Genomic DNA, 15,119 nt, shown 5'->3' on the forward strand with positions numbered 1-15,119 from the left:
TTAGTTTAGCCTTCATATGTTCCTCTAATTTGTGGCTAAAATCAACCAGTTCTGTGAGCATCCTGATCACCAGTGTCTTGGATTGTGCATCTGAGAGGTTTGCTGTTTCCTGGTCACTTAGAGTTATCGGCTCTGAGGCTTTGAGTTCTTCTTGAGCCATATTTAGGACTGTTCATGCCTGTTACGTATGAGGAGCGGAGCCCTCGGTGTTCACCAGGGTGGGCCAACTCAGTCGCTGGGTTGTGATGCTGTATGTGGGGGTGGGGCCAAAGGAAAGCAATGTCGGGCCCCCTCTGCTGCCTCCCGCCACCACTGAGGGCCGCAGTCTGTCCCACTGTGCACTAACGTGCGACCGCAGTCAGCCAGCTGGGTTCGCCCGCTGGGGCCTGCGAGGTCTGACTCACTGCTAGCTCTTGCTGGTTTATCTGCTTGCGAATGTGTGACCACAGCCAGCCCACCACCCCAAGCCCTCACTGGGTCCGCCCCACACAGAGCTGCCTGGGCGCCTGGGGTTGGGGCATCTTTCTTGCCTGTCCCCGCTCTGCTGCTGGCTCCGCCCCTCTTACCAGTCTGGTTGAATGGTTTGTTGTTGTCCGACTTCAGTATACTTCAATTTTCTGTTCTTCGGCTGCATCTTTGTTCTCCAAACCTTTGTTGTATTCAAACTTGGTTGTGGGAGAAGGCACAGTGTTTCCACCTATGCCTCCATCTTGGCAGAAGTCCTATTGGAGGAAATATATTCCAGGGTTTTGTTTTGCATACAGACATTGTTATTTTTCCCTAAGGTTACACTTGATGCATAAGCATAAATACAAGAATTAAAAACATGTATATAGATGTTAGTACTGTCTATGTATAATGCTCATCCTTATGTTTCCCTCAAAAAATCAGGCAAAAAAGTATGCATGATACATGGCGAAATACAGTAATCGTGTTTTGAACTTAATCTGTACTGTGATGAAGCATTTCTTCAGTATTTTCTGTTATTTATTTGTTATACTACATATAGAGTCTTCAGATTACTTCTAGCTGGAGAACTAAACTAAACAGAATTGGGCACTGAAACTAGAATTTTAGTTGGTTGTGTCCAGGGCAGTGGATCTCAAACTTCAGTGCCTATCACAATCACTTGGAGAGCTGAATAAAACACAGATTTCAGGACTCTACCCCATAGTTTCTGATTCTGTAAGTCTGGGACTGATGATTTGTATTCTAACAGGTTTCCAAATAATGCTGATGCTGCTGGTCCACTGACCACGCTCTGAGAGTCAGTGTTTTAGAGAAACATATAATTTGTATCTTCCAAGCTGATCCATACTTTCTCAGAATAACAGAGGTAACTGAGCCTGCTCCTGGCAAACTAGGGTAAAGGGTCACCCTAATTTTACCCGATGGACAAATCCTTTTAGGAAGAGGTTTATGTAATAGAATTATCACCTGGTGGGTGACTCATAATACCCAAGTTGTATTTATTTTATTATGTTAAATTGCCAACAGATGATTCACTCAGTTTTCCCCCTTGATGCCTGTCCTTGTAAATGTTAATTGAGAGAGAATAGAAGTATTCTAGGTTCTTTAGCTAATTTATTTTCCCATGAATACTAGCAAAGTTGTTGTCGATGACTTTTTTCATTGGATGTGTGGTGGGATTAAGTACTAGAAAGTAATTTCTAAGTTTGTTTTTTATAAGCCACAGTAGTAGGTACATAATACATTGCAGCCCAGTGTTCAGATATGTAAGTGTGTATATAGCTCTAAAACAAAAGTTTCCAAACAGTACTACTCTAACCCTGTGTAGTACATACAATCTAATATTTGCTATTTTGTTCAGTCATTGTTTGATGCTAGTTGTGATCCCCTAAATTGATTTCATGACCTGTTTACAGCCTACTGTTTAAAATCCCTGTACAGAGGACTTCTGTGATTTCAAGAAACTGTGACACAAGATTCTGAAAGGTAGTTTAACTTTAGTTTTCTTCTCTGTGTTTCTTCTTGAACATTCCAGTCCTTTTCCACCATTACCCAAACCTAGTGGGGAAAGGTCTCAGGAGTTGGGACAGAAAGGAAAATAATGTTGTTTTTACCACATCCTGCTATCTGACTTGTTATTAGCTTTAATAGTCTTTATCATGTATTCCCTCTGAAAATTGGCAGGTGCTCCATTTTATTTTCCAATTTTTAAAAATTTAGCCCTGGCTGGTGTGGCTCAGTGGGTTGAGTGCCAGCCTGCAAACTGAAAGGTTGCTGGTTCGATTTCCAGTCAGGGCCTTTGCCTGGGTTACTGGCCGGTCCGTGTTTGGGGGCGTTTGAGAGGCAGCTGATCAATGTGTCTCCTGTATATCAATGTTTCTCTCCCTTTCTTTCTCCTTCCCTTCCCCTCTCTCTGAAAATAAATAAATACAATCTTTTTTAAATCTTTAAAAAAAGAATCATTAACTATAATGTGGAATTAGAGTAGTGGAAATTTGGCTAAGAGGCGAAGAGAACATTAAAGAATACAGTAAAAGCAGACAGTAGGCATAGCCACTACCTCTAAGACCGAGGCAGAGCATGGAAGAAAAGAACAAACCTGGCAGTCAGACCTTTTTGGGGGGGCATGGCAGAGGCCTACTGGATGGCAGAGGATATAACTGAGTGTCCAAAAATATTAAATGGAAAGTTCTAGAAATAAACAACTCATAAGTTTTAAATTGTGTGCCAATATGAGTCGTGTGATGACATCTCATGCTGTCCCACTCTGTCCTCCCCAGCCATGAATCATCCCTTTGTCTGCACTGTAGATGCTTGCCACCAGTTAGTCGCTTAGTAGCCAATCTGAGTTCTCAGACCCAGAGTGGCACCATCGCAGTGCTTGTGTTCAAGTCACCTTACTTACATATGGCTCAAAGTGCAGGAATAGTGATGCAGGCAATTCAGATATGCCAAAAAGAAGTCATACATTGCTTCTTATAAGTGAAAATTCTCAACTTAATAAGGAAGGAAATAAAATTGTATGGTGAGCAAGAGCAACCCTATCTGTGAAATTTTGGAGAAGGAAGCAGTCATGCTAGTTTTACTCTCACACCCCAAACTGCATAGCAAGTTAGAGGTGCAGTTTGTAAGTGCATAGTTAAGATGGAAAAGGCATTCAGTTTATGGGTAGAAGACACAAACAGAAAATGTGTTCCAACTAACAGCATTGTGTTGCACCAGGAAGCGTTGAGCCTATGGGAAGATTTTATCAAGGGGTCCCCTGAAATGAGCAATCACGTTCATATAAACTTTATTTCAGTATGTTGTTACAATGTTTCTACTTATTATTAATAATTGCTAATCTCTTACTGTGCCTAATTTATAAGTTAAACTTTATCATAGGTATAGACATATAGGAAAAAACATAGTGTAAATAAGATTCAGTACTAGCTACAGTTTCAGGCACCCACTGGGGGTCTTGGAATGTGCCCCTCGATAGGGGGGCTACTGTACAAGAAAGTGAATGTTACTGCTCCTAAGGGAGGAGGGTGGATGTATAAGCTATAATAAAAGCATGATGTGATAAGGGCTTACTTAGTACAGTACGTACAGAACATTCTGGCCTTAGCATGGGATAAAGTGTCAGCCTGCCTTTAGGCATCGAGGAACAAAAATGAAGCAGATAATATAGTATTTCTTTTATTCTCCTCATGCTAACTCTTGTATTCTTCACAATAACCTTATGAATAAGGTAGGTAGTATGATTGCCATTATACAAATTAGCAAACAAGGCCTAGAGACCTGAAACAACTTTTTTATCCGTGTTACACACAGGATCCAAGTCCAGTATATTTATCTCTTAAATTGGTGATGTACTTTGAAATGCAGAAGGCTACAATAGTAAAAGTTTACCTAGTGTAAAACACAGGTTTAGGTATTAATGTGGAGATTTAAAAAGTGAATTAGACACGTCCCAGCCCTGAAGGGTCTGTGGTCTGGTAGTGCTGGTAGATGTGGGCTCTGATGTGGTACCCCCAAAAGCTTAAAATGGTAAATAATCAAAATGTAAAAATAAGAAAAAACAGAAAGGTAGTTGTCACTTACTGCACATCTGCTAAGTGCCACACTTTATACCTTTCTCAGTATAAATCATCCAGTCTCACTGTAGTGTAGATCTCGTGTTAGACAGTTATTGGAAATAAGGCTGGAAAGATAAACTCATTACATGTGTTGGGCCTATGTACTAGGTACTAGGTTGTGCCAGGTTATGTAGAGTTTGAACTTTATTCTGTAGGCAATAGAAAAGATTGACATTTTTAAAGGTAAGAGTACAGAATTACAGTTATGATTGTTAGGAGATATATGTATGTACTTGACACACACACGGACATAAATATATTCATATTGTAGTACAGTGGCAGAGACACACTAGTTGTTAAATTCGATTCTTTCCTTCTACTCTTCTCATCCTTCCCTGATGCAGTCATACGGAAGATAAGATTAGAAAGCTCGTACATGGTTAGATGGTTATTACAGTGATCCAGGTAGGAGGTAAAAAAAAAAAGGCCTTATCTAAGGCAATAGTAGTGAAGGTGACGAGGATGTTACTGGTAGAATTAACAGAGTTTAGGGGAGGATGTTGTAGGGAGTGAAAAAATTAAAGATGAAGATAATTTGAGGCACTTCACATTTCAGGAGAGTGCACATACTTCAAATACAGGTTCTTTTAAAAATTTTTAAAATATAAAAGTAATGAATACATGTCATTGTTAAAACACTGGAAGGGCAGAAGACTAGATATTGAAGGTAAAGGTGAAAGGTGACATACAAAGAGAAACAGGTCAGGGGAAATACACAGTTGAAAACTTTGGTAAGAGTCCTGACCAGTGCAAGTTGGTTGGTTGGCAAACACACAGCAATTAACCGATGAGTGCATAAATAAATGGAACGACAAACTGATCTCTCTCCTCCCCCCTTCTTCTCTCTAACATCAGTTTTTAAAAATTTAAATTTAAAAGTGCAGGAAAAGAATAAAAACTTGGGGTAGGGGGCGGTAAAGACAAAGGTTTTCTAAAGAATGCATGATGTGAGGAGTCAACTGCTCAGGTTAGGCTTCTCCACTCACTGTTGTATTTCCATAGCTGTGCAGCAAATAGTGGCTAATTAAATAGTGGCCAGAGCTCTTCCTAAGTCGGTTTTTTAAATGAATTTTACCTTCCAGTGAGGCCTGACGTCTTTTCTGTTGTTCGGAGCCCGGGTCTAACTTTGATTTCCTAGAGATCATGACATACCCACTGTGGTAGGATGATCTCAGATCATCAGTCTTCTTTCCTTCCTCCAATATTTACAGCAGAGAATGTTTTTATCTCTGAAACCACATGACTATATTAATTATGTTATACACACACACAGCAAAAAGTTTCCTTATTTAAAAACCAGAATACCACCTAACTCACTTTATGAAGGTAGATGTGTATTGTAAAAGCTTCCTAGAGGTTATGGCATTTGAGTTACATTGTAAATATAAGTAGCTGTTAGCTAAGTGGACAAAAAGTCACGGAGTATTGGAAAAAGAACACAAAATAGGCTACATAAATATGTGCAGTGGTTCAGTGTGTAAGAAATACTGAAAATCAGAAACTTGCAGTTGAGATTATCTCCCTTACTGATTTTCATGGCTTTGGTCTCTCCCCAGAATACATGCTTTATTTAGTACTTTAATACTGTGAAACAACAATACAGAAATATTAGATGGTTTTCATCACAGAAAGGATGAAAACCGTCATGGGCAGTTCTCCACATCTTCCTGCTTCCTTTTCATCTTACTGATTCTTTAGCAACTCTTTAAGCCTTGTTAGCATGCATGGTTTGTATTATTTTAGTGTCAGAGAAAAGATGTCTTACCTTCTTGAAGCTTACATCCTTTTGGGAACTATGTTTTATTTCTTTATTACTGAGCTTAGTGCCTGGCATACAGTAAGTACCTAATATTTTTTAAGTGACTATCTCTTCCCTTTCCTGTTAGTCTTTAGTGGCAGATTTCTCAAATGCCCTGTATTCTGTTTCCTTTTCCTTTATCACTCACTGTTAATATGTGTAGGGTTTGAGTTACTTTACTGATTACATTAGGAATTGTAGACAGAGTCAGCAAGACTGGGAAACTAACTTTTAAAAGTCTTAAGAAAAAGGAGGAATGAGAGCTGGCTTATCATAGATAAGTGTATTTGTTTCCTGGGCTTTGTAACAAATTACCATTAACTTGTTTTAGGGCTTAAAAACAACAAAAACCTGTTCTCTGCACAGTTCCGGAAGTCAGAAGTACAAAACCTATAAATCGGGAGGGGTGTCCTCCCTTTGAAGGCTCCATGGAAAAGCCTTACTTGATTTTGTTAGTGTCCCGGGGCTCCAGGAGTTCCCTGGCTTGCGGCAGCTTCACTCCAGTCGTTCTGCCTTTGTCTTCAAGTGACCTGTGTATCTCGCTCTGTCTCTTTCTGCCTTCTCTTTTAAGGACAGGTGGTGTTGGATTGAGGCTCCAGTCCTGAAATCCTAAATTACATCAGCAAAGATACTTTTTTCATATAAGGTCACATTCACAGGTTCTAGCACTTAGGATTTGGGCCACTCTTCGCCCCACAAGGGTGGGCTGCCAGCTCAGTAGCTAAGAGAAGTGGTAGGGAGGATCACTGTCTTCGATGTAGGGGGGACAGTGTGGGGAAAACTAACAGCATAAAAACAACTCTGAAGTCATTTTAGTTAAAAGACCATTTTAAGTAGTGAATATTTTCTTCAATCTGTTTTACAAAATACATATTTAAATATTTGTACTCAAGGTCAGATGGGTTCGGTTGGAGATTTTGCTCCACAGCTGTATTTTATCCTGAAGAATCCTCAACTTAACATTTTTACTAAAACTTTTGAATCCGAGCCTGGTATTTATTTGAAGTAGGTAGGAATGCTGTTTTCTTTTTCCTATTTTACAGATACGGAAATGGACCTCAGTTTCTACAATTTGTCCATGGTCGTAGGTTATAAAATAACACAGGTGGATTTGAACACTGTTGTCAAGAACTGTAAAGCTTGTTGAATTTATTAATTCTTTATTTAAAAAGAGAAGACTTTATTGTTTTTCATGTTTTACATGCTTTTTAATTTGGAATGTTAACGCAGAGAAGAAAAAGGTTTTCTGTGTTTGCAAAATAAGTTACTAATATTTGAACTAACTCACTACATCTTGGTGTGGTATGTAGGTTCTTTGGTATGACTTTAAAATATATAGTTCTTCAGTGGATTACTTTTAGTTGTTCATTTATGGAACTTGTTAGTTTTTTCTTTTTATTTTATTTACCTTTTTTTTAGGACTGTAGTAGATGACAGTATGCAGCCATTTCAGGATGATAGTTGGACCAAACTTTTTTAAGTGGTTAGGAATTGGCCCTTCTTTTCTAACCTTTGCTTGTTCGTATTTTATTTATTTATTTATTTAAAATTATTTTTTATTGTTCAATTAGAGTTGACACTTTATATTTTCAATTAAAGCTCTTTATCTTGTGATTTTAAAAATAGAGCCATCATTAATTTTAAAAATTGTCTTGAAATTGGTGGAAGTTAGAGATGAGGAAAATAAAAGGCAGTAGAATACCTAGCACTTATGCTAGTGTTTCTTGTGGAGAAGGACCTATAATTACCTAAAACTCACTGAGGGACTTATTAATTGGGTTCTTCAGCCAAAGACACACTCAATCAGAATCTCTGGGGTAGGGCTTTAGGTGAGTCACACTTTTAATGAGTATTTCATGTAATCATTTGGCATTGCTGTGGTATTTAGGTACTCGGTTTTCGCCACAACACTGTGTCCTACTGAGGACAATGACTTGGCCCTGAGTAAAGGAAGAGGTTAAGGTGACTTAATGGTATAAACTCTTAACAGCAGCATTATTAAGTGTAATAAAAATTTGTATTAATTAAAGTGGTTGAATAGCCAAAGCAATCTTAATAAAGAAGAACAAAGCTGGAGGATCATACACCCTGTGTTTAAACTATATTAGAAGACTATGGTGATCCAAACAGTATGGTATTAGAATACAAATAGACACATAGATAAATGAAACAGAGTAGAGAGCATAGAAATAAACCCATGGCCATATGGTCTATTAATTCATGAAAAAGAAGCTAAGATTATACATTAGGAAAAGAACATCTCTTCTATAAATAGTGTTGGGAAAACTGGACAGCCACATGCAAAAGAATGAAACTGGACCACTATCTTACACCATATGCAAAAATGAACTGAAAATGAATTAGTCTTGAATGTAAGACCTGAAATCATACAACTCCCTAGAAGAAAACATTGGCAGTAAATTCCTTGACATTGGTCTTGGTGTTGATTTTTGGGGGAGCTGACGCAAAAAGCAAAGGCAACAAAAGCTAACATAAAGAAGTTATAGTACATCAAACTAAAATGTTTGTACAGCAAAGGAAACAGAGGCCAGTGGTTTGTTCAAGATTACCCAACTAGTGCTTTAACCACTGTTATACAATGATAATAATTCATTCAGCATCTTGATGCTGATTTGGGGACATTTTGGTAAGCATCAAAAACTTCTAATGTATAGAAAGGGATTTAGCCCTGGCTGGTGTAGCTCAGTGGATTGAGCATGGGCCTGTGAAGCAAAGGTTCACTGGTTTGATTCCCAGTCAGGGCACATTCCTGGTTGCAGGCCAGGTCCCCAGTAGGGGAAGCATGAGAGGCAGCCACACATTGGTGTTTCTCTCCCTGTTTCTCCTTCCCTTCCCCTCTCTCTAAAAATAAATAAAGTATTAAAAAAAAAAAAGGGAGAGTGCCAGCTACTTACATAGAAGGATCAGGGATGTGCCAGTGGCAGTGAGTGGAGGATGTGTGGAGGCCTTGCAGGTTCCAGTGGTAAGAAATGGATTTGGAAGGCCACTTTTTTGTTTGTTCTGTTTCTGTTTAATTCTGCAAGTATAAAACATGGGCTTTTATGAAACAAACATGTCTTTTTTTTTTTTTGCTTGTTACTCTCTTCAGATGGTTTTAAATACCATCTTATGCTAACGACTACGTCTCCAGCCTGAACATCTTTCTTGAAGTCTAGACTCACATCCAATATCCTATTCAGCTTTACCACTTGTATGTCCAGTAAGCACCTCAACTCAAAATAACTGAACTGGAACTAAGGAACTTTCCTTCTCTACCTACAGTTACCCCAATTCATTGATTTGTCCATTTGATCGGGTAAAAAATATTGGAGCCATACTTACCTACTTCTCTCAAAATTCGCATCGACACTATCAACAAATTCTCTTGGCTCTGCTTCAGAAATGTATACAGAACTCAGTAACTTTGAACCACTTCCATTGTGACTGTCCTGATCTAAGCCACCATTTCTTGCTTGATTGAGAAAGCCTCTTAACCAGTCATTCTTTTTGCTTCCTCTCTCATCTACTTTTTATGTTATTGTCATTGTAGCAACCAGAGTAATGCTAGGATTTAAGTCAAATTATATCACTCCTCTGCTCAAAACCCTTCAGCGAATGTATCTCCTATTTTATTACACATAAACTTAAGTCCTACGGTATCTGCTATTATCGATATGTCTCTTCCCATAGACATAATTGGCCTTACTGCAGTTTCTCCAGCACTTACTACCTTGTAGCATTTCCTCTCTTGAGCCTACAGTGCTATTCTCTTAGTAATCCATCTGCCTGTTTCCTCGCCTCCTTCAGTCGTTACCCAAATCTCCTCTTGTCAGTGAGAGAGTACCTCCTTTAAATACCACATCCTTTCCCCTCCCCCCATTGTCCAGATCCCACACTTTTACTCTGCTGTGTTTTCTCTGGACCATTACACTTAACATCTTACAACTAACGTACAATTACCTCCTTGTCTCTCTCTCTCTGTCTCTCTCTAAATATACACATACGCATAAATATGCACACACATTTTTTAAAGATTTGTTCCTTGTCCCTTTCTTCTTCACGAGGGCAGAGCCTTTGTCTTTAATATGTTTACTGATATATTCCAGTTGCTAAGACTTAGAACATAGTAGATGCATATTTCTAGAAAGACTGACATTTGGCAAGCATTGGAGATACATGTGGTTACATTGAAAATGAATAAAAATTGGTTTTTGCCTTGGTGCTTTGGGTAAAGGTCTCCTTTCTGCATATCTGACCAGTTATGCAATAGAGGTTCTCAGAAGGTCTGTGCATCAGTTTTGTGGGCTTAGCTATGTGAGCTGCATTGATGTTCTTAAATCTGTTGAATTAAGCTTGCATTTAACTTGAATATTCAAAGATATGGCTTATTTAATTGTTTTACTAGTAATATATATAATAGAGCATTTGAAAAATTAATACAGTAATTACAATCACGAGTGCTCTTAGATCTTAAAATACAGTAAAAATTGTCTTTAAGTTTCAAATTAGTATGCTCAGTCATAAAATAAGGATTGGCCCTTTAGAAAACTGATGACAGTGGCCAAGAAGCAAAATCTCAAATGCTTTTTTCTCCTCTTTTTTTTTTTTACTTGACAGCTAAGACAGTTTTGTAGTAAAATAGAAAGGAGGCTAGAAAGAGGCTTTATGACACTTGTGTATCCATTATGTGCTAGAGATACATTCTTGAGTATGGTCTCCATGTTAACGGAGCTCATATTCTGTTGGGGGTCACATTCTGGTGGGAGAGCCTGTAAAGCATTATGATATAGTTGATTTTAAAGGAAAATGAGGAATTAAAGGTGATTTTGAGTTTCTTGTTGGTGTGATCCGTGGGAAGGCAATTCCAGAGATAAGAAAGTATGAAGGAGAGGCTGAGTTTGTTCTGAGTAGTTAGTTGGGAGGATGGTGGCAGGTGAATGAAAAGGAAGGGTTTGGGTTTTGGAATTTTGAGTTTCAGGCCTGAAGAAATTAAAGTGGACATGTTGAGTAGGCAGTTGGAAATAATGAGAGTGAAGTTAAAATGGTGGCTGGAGAGATGGATTAGATAATCACTGACTAATTTGTAGGATTGAGTTGAAGGTTTAGAGTTCTCTCAGGTGAAAAAGTAGTCAAAGATTGGATGGTGGGGAAAACCCCCAGTATTTAGGGCTTTCACAAATGAAGAGGACCAACTGTCACAGAATTAAGAAACCAAGGAGATAGTTACAGCCTGATAAAGCCAAAAGAGATTATTTTCAAGGAGTTTGTAAGCAGATAAATTATGATTTGTGGCACAAGTAGATCCTATTTTTGGATCAGATAAGATGAGGACTGAGAGAAGACTAGCTACTGTGTTTTTAGGACTATAAGACACACCTAAGTTTTAAGGAGGAAAATAGGGAAAAAATTCTTGCAGCAAAAAATGTGGTAAAATATCTAATAACCTGTGACCCTGTGCCACTGCCCCCCCCCCACAAGCCAGGCAAGCTACATTCGGACTGTAAGACGCACCCCTTCCCCCCAAATTGGAGGGTGCATCTTATAATCTGAAAAATATAGTAATTCAGTTTGGTGATTTGGAAAAGCATTGGTGATTATGAGTCAGACACCCCAAAAGTATTTGGAAAGAGGTTTCTCCATAATTAAAATAGAAGTCAAGAAATACTGAATAAAAGCTGTCTGTAAATATAACTGACTCTAATAAATGGCCTGCAATAAAATCAAGGAGACTTGGGGAACATTACAATGGCACTTGGATATATTCTCTGCATTTGAAGATACTTTGATTACATGAAGAAAGAATGTGGGTTCTTGAAAGTGAAGAACCAAAGGAGATAAGCATTTTCTGTTTAATCAGCACTTGATCAGAAGAAGTGGTGTCGGTATTACTAGAGCACGACAGCTTTCTTGTGAGGTAAGAAAGGGCTTTCAGGCTTTTGTGTCACTTAAATGGCTGTTGGATGATTCTTGAGGCTGTTTAGCAATAAAATCTGTGATTTCTAATTATATTTTTATGCCATGTTTGAAAATTTGGGGTGTTAAAAATAGAAGTGAAGAAAAGACACAGAGGAATCTTAAATACATATTACTAAGTGAAAGAAGCCAGATTGAAAAGGCCACACACTGTGTGGTTCCAGCTATATGACATTCTGGAAAAGGCAGAACTGTGGAGATGGTAAAAAGACTCATGGTTTGCCAGGAGTAAGGGGTGAGGCAGGGACTGATAGATGGAGCGGAGGGGATTTTTAGGACAGTGTGAGTGTGCTGTAATGGTGGATACACTATACATTTGTCAAAACCCTGATGTAAACTAAGGACTTGGAGTGATGATGATGTGTCTGCGTAGGTTCATTGGTTGTAACAAAACAATTTTTACTGCCCTGGTGCGGGATGTTGATAGTGGAAGAGGTGCAGTGCTTAATACCGGGCAGGGAAAGTATGGGAACTCGCTGCTGTCTTTTTGCTGGGTTTTGGCTATGAATTTAAACTGCTCTTAAATAATATAATCTATTTTTTTAAAACTGAAGATTTATATCTTAGTTATGCACCTGTTATGTACTTTCACACTTTAAAAATACATTCCTTTCTATCCTAGACCTGAAAAGCTGTTCTAAGGAGTTAGAAATCTTCTAACATGAGTTAGACTTTATAATATTAAAAAAAAATAATGGATGAAAGGAACAGAAGAAAACTAAGGTCAAATGTTTTGAAATTCCAGTTTATTTTCATTTAACTAAAATTTTAAAACATTCAAAAAACTTTGAACATATAAAATGTTCCCTGAAACAGAACTATCTATATATAGGACTTTTTAAAATTTGTTATCAAGAATTTTGACAATCCGTATAACATTTGACACAAGGGCCGATCTTCAGCAAAATTAAGTGTCTTATCTTTCCCATAAGACAGCCAGTGACAAGATATTCATTGTCCTTCTCATGAGTTTGTAATTCAGAAGTCCTTGAACAGCTTAAACTGTCACTTCTCCAGCCTGTCAGTCTAAATTAAGTCTCTTCTGTTACTCATCTTAGTAACACTATTTTCTTCTTTCAAATGGAGGTTATTGTAATTATTCCAAATTATAGTTCTTGTAGATGATTTGAGCATTCAGCTTGTTTAATTTCTCTACCTGTATTAGACTGTGAGAAAGGAAACATAACAGCTTTCCATATACTTGTTTCTTAAAATCAGTGCAGTGCGTGGTTAACATTCAATAAAGACTTGAGTGAGTGAGCGAATGAATGAATGAATGAATTATTGAATTGAATTGAATGATCACTGCCTTTACTATTTTCTAGAAGTGCAGGGTGCTGTCCAGTAAGCAGACTTGGTCTAGTGTGAAGATAAGGGTCTGAAAATGAATAGGGAGGTGCTGTTGATGTTTAATATACAATTCTCATAAGAGGGCAAGTAGGACAAATATAGAAAATAGGCCTCTGATTTGGGAATGTGGAAGTTATTCATAAACTTTTTTTTAAAATATAGTTTATTGATTATACCATTACAGTTGTTCTATTCCCCCCTTCATTCCCCTCCACCCACACACTCCCTCCCCCACCCTTCTCCCCCACCCTTCTCCCCCCTTAGTTTATAACCACATGTCTCAACTTCTTTAGATTCTATATTTCCCCCACTATTCTCGCCCTCCCCCCTATCTGAGCTTCCTGGATTTCCTGGAAGTCTATTTCCTTTGCCAGACTGGGGAAGATCTCCTTTATTATTTGTTCAAATACATTTTCCACTCGTGGCTGTTTCTTTCCCCCTTCTGGTACCCCTATAATCCGGATGTTGGAACGTTTAAAGATGTCCTGGAGGTTCCTAAGCCTCTCCTCATTTTTTTGAATTCTTGTTTCTTTACTATTTTCTGGTTGGATGATTCGTTCTTCCTTCTGGTCCACTCCCTTGATTTGAGTCCCATTTTCCTTTCCATCACTATTGGTTTCCTGTGTATCTCCCTTCATTTCAATTAGTTTAGCCTTCATATGTTCCTCTAATTTGTGACTAAGTTCCTCTAATTTGTGACTGTACTCTACCAATTCTGTGAGCATCCTAATAAATAGTGTTTTAAATTGGGCTTCTGAGAGGCTGGCAATCTGTTGGTCGCTTAGAGTTATTGGCTCTGGGACTTTGAGTTCTTGCACCATCTTTTGGGCTGTTCGTGCCTGTTAAGTAGCAGGAATGGAGCCCTAGGTTTTCACCAGAGCAGGGCAACTCAGTCGCTGGGTTGTGACGTTGTATGTGGGGGCGGGGTCAAAGAGGGACAATGGCTTCCCTCCAGCGCCCGCCTCCGCGACCCCCACCAGCACTGCAGCCACCACCGTCACCAGGGCCACGCGCCCCGCTCCACTGCACGCGAGTGTGCCACCGCTGTCAGCCCTCCACCACTGGGTTCGCCCCCTGGGGCCTGCGTGGTCCGTCTCACTGCGCGCGAATGTGCGACCTTGGTCAGTCTGCCCCGCACCCCGACTAGGTCCGGGCTGCCTGCGCTCCTAGGTCTGTCCTTCCCGACCCTGCTCCGCTGCTGGCTCTGCCTCTCTTACCGTCCCCGTTGAACGGTTCGTAGCTGTCGGACTTCAGTATAATTCGGTTTTCTGGTCTCTGGGTGTGTCTTAGTTCTCCAAAACTTTTGTTGTATCCAAACTTGGTTGTGGGAGAAGGCACAGTGTTTCCACCTATGCCTCCATCTTGGCGGAAGTGTTATTCATAAACTTAATGAGGTGAAATTTGGTGGTAGAGTGAAGGAATGCAATTCAGATTAGAATTGATCCTGAGATGTATGAGTCAGAATAGAGCAAACAGCTTTTTACAGAAAAGTGGATCCAAACACTGCCAGCTTATTTGTTTGTTTATTTTTAGAAAAGAAGATAAACTACAAAGAGAGGAAATTGTTTTTAAATATTTTCCACTACTCCACCAAAAGGAAATGTGTGTGAACACTTTATAAGTACTGTCGTGGAGGCTACTGGGAGGATCTCACTTATCTTGAAGGAATACTGCCAATTTTATCTTTTAAGTTGAAATGTTGAATGAATAAAAAAGGATGAGAAATGGGTGTTTTAGTTTGATCAACACCTTCCATCCAAATTATTAGTCCTAATTTCTCAAGAAATTAGAGCACTGAGAAATCGCTGTAGGTTGTTCACAGATGATCAGAAACCCTGGCTTCCTGTTTTCCATGTGCTTTTATAAAGTGTTTCTTAATTTCTCTGAGTTTTGTATCTTAATTTTTT

General features: G+C 38.9%; 1 protein-coding gene across 1 annotated transcript in view; it reads left to right on the forward strand.

The window, feature by feature from the left end:
* The window catches only part of RAB2A (RAB2A, member RAS oncogene family), a 90,388-nt gene that overhangs the window by 18,990 nt on the left and 56,279 nt on the right, over nt 1-15,119 (forward strand). The gene's annotated exons all lie outside the window — the stretch shown is intronic.

The sequence above is a fragment of the Sturnira hondurensis genome, unplaced genomic scaffold (genome assembly GCF_014824575.4).
Source record: "Sturnira hondurensis isolate 20B ecotype Veracruz unplaced genomic scaffold, ASM1482457v3 Scaffold0010128, whole genome shotgun sequence".
NCBI lineage: Eukaryota > Metazoa > Chordata > Mammalia > Chiroptera > Phyllostomidae > Sturnira > Sturnira hondurensis.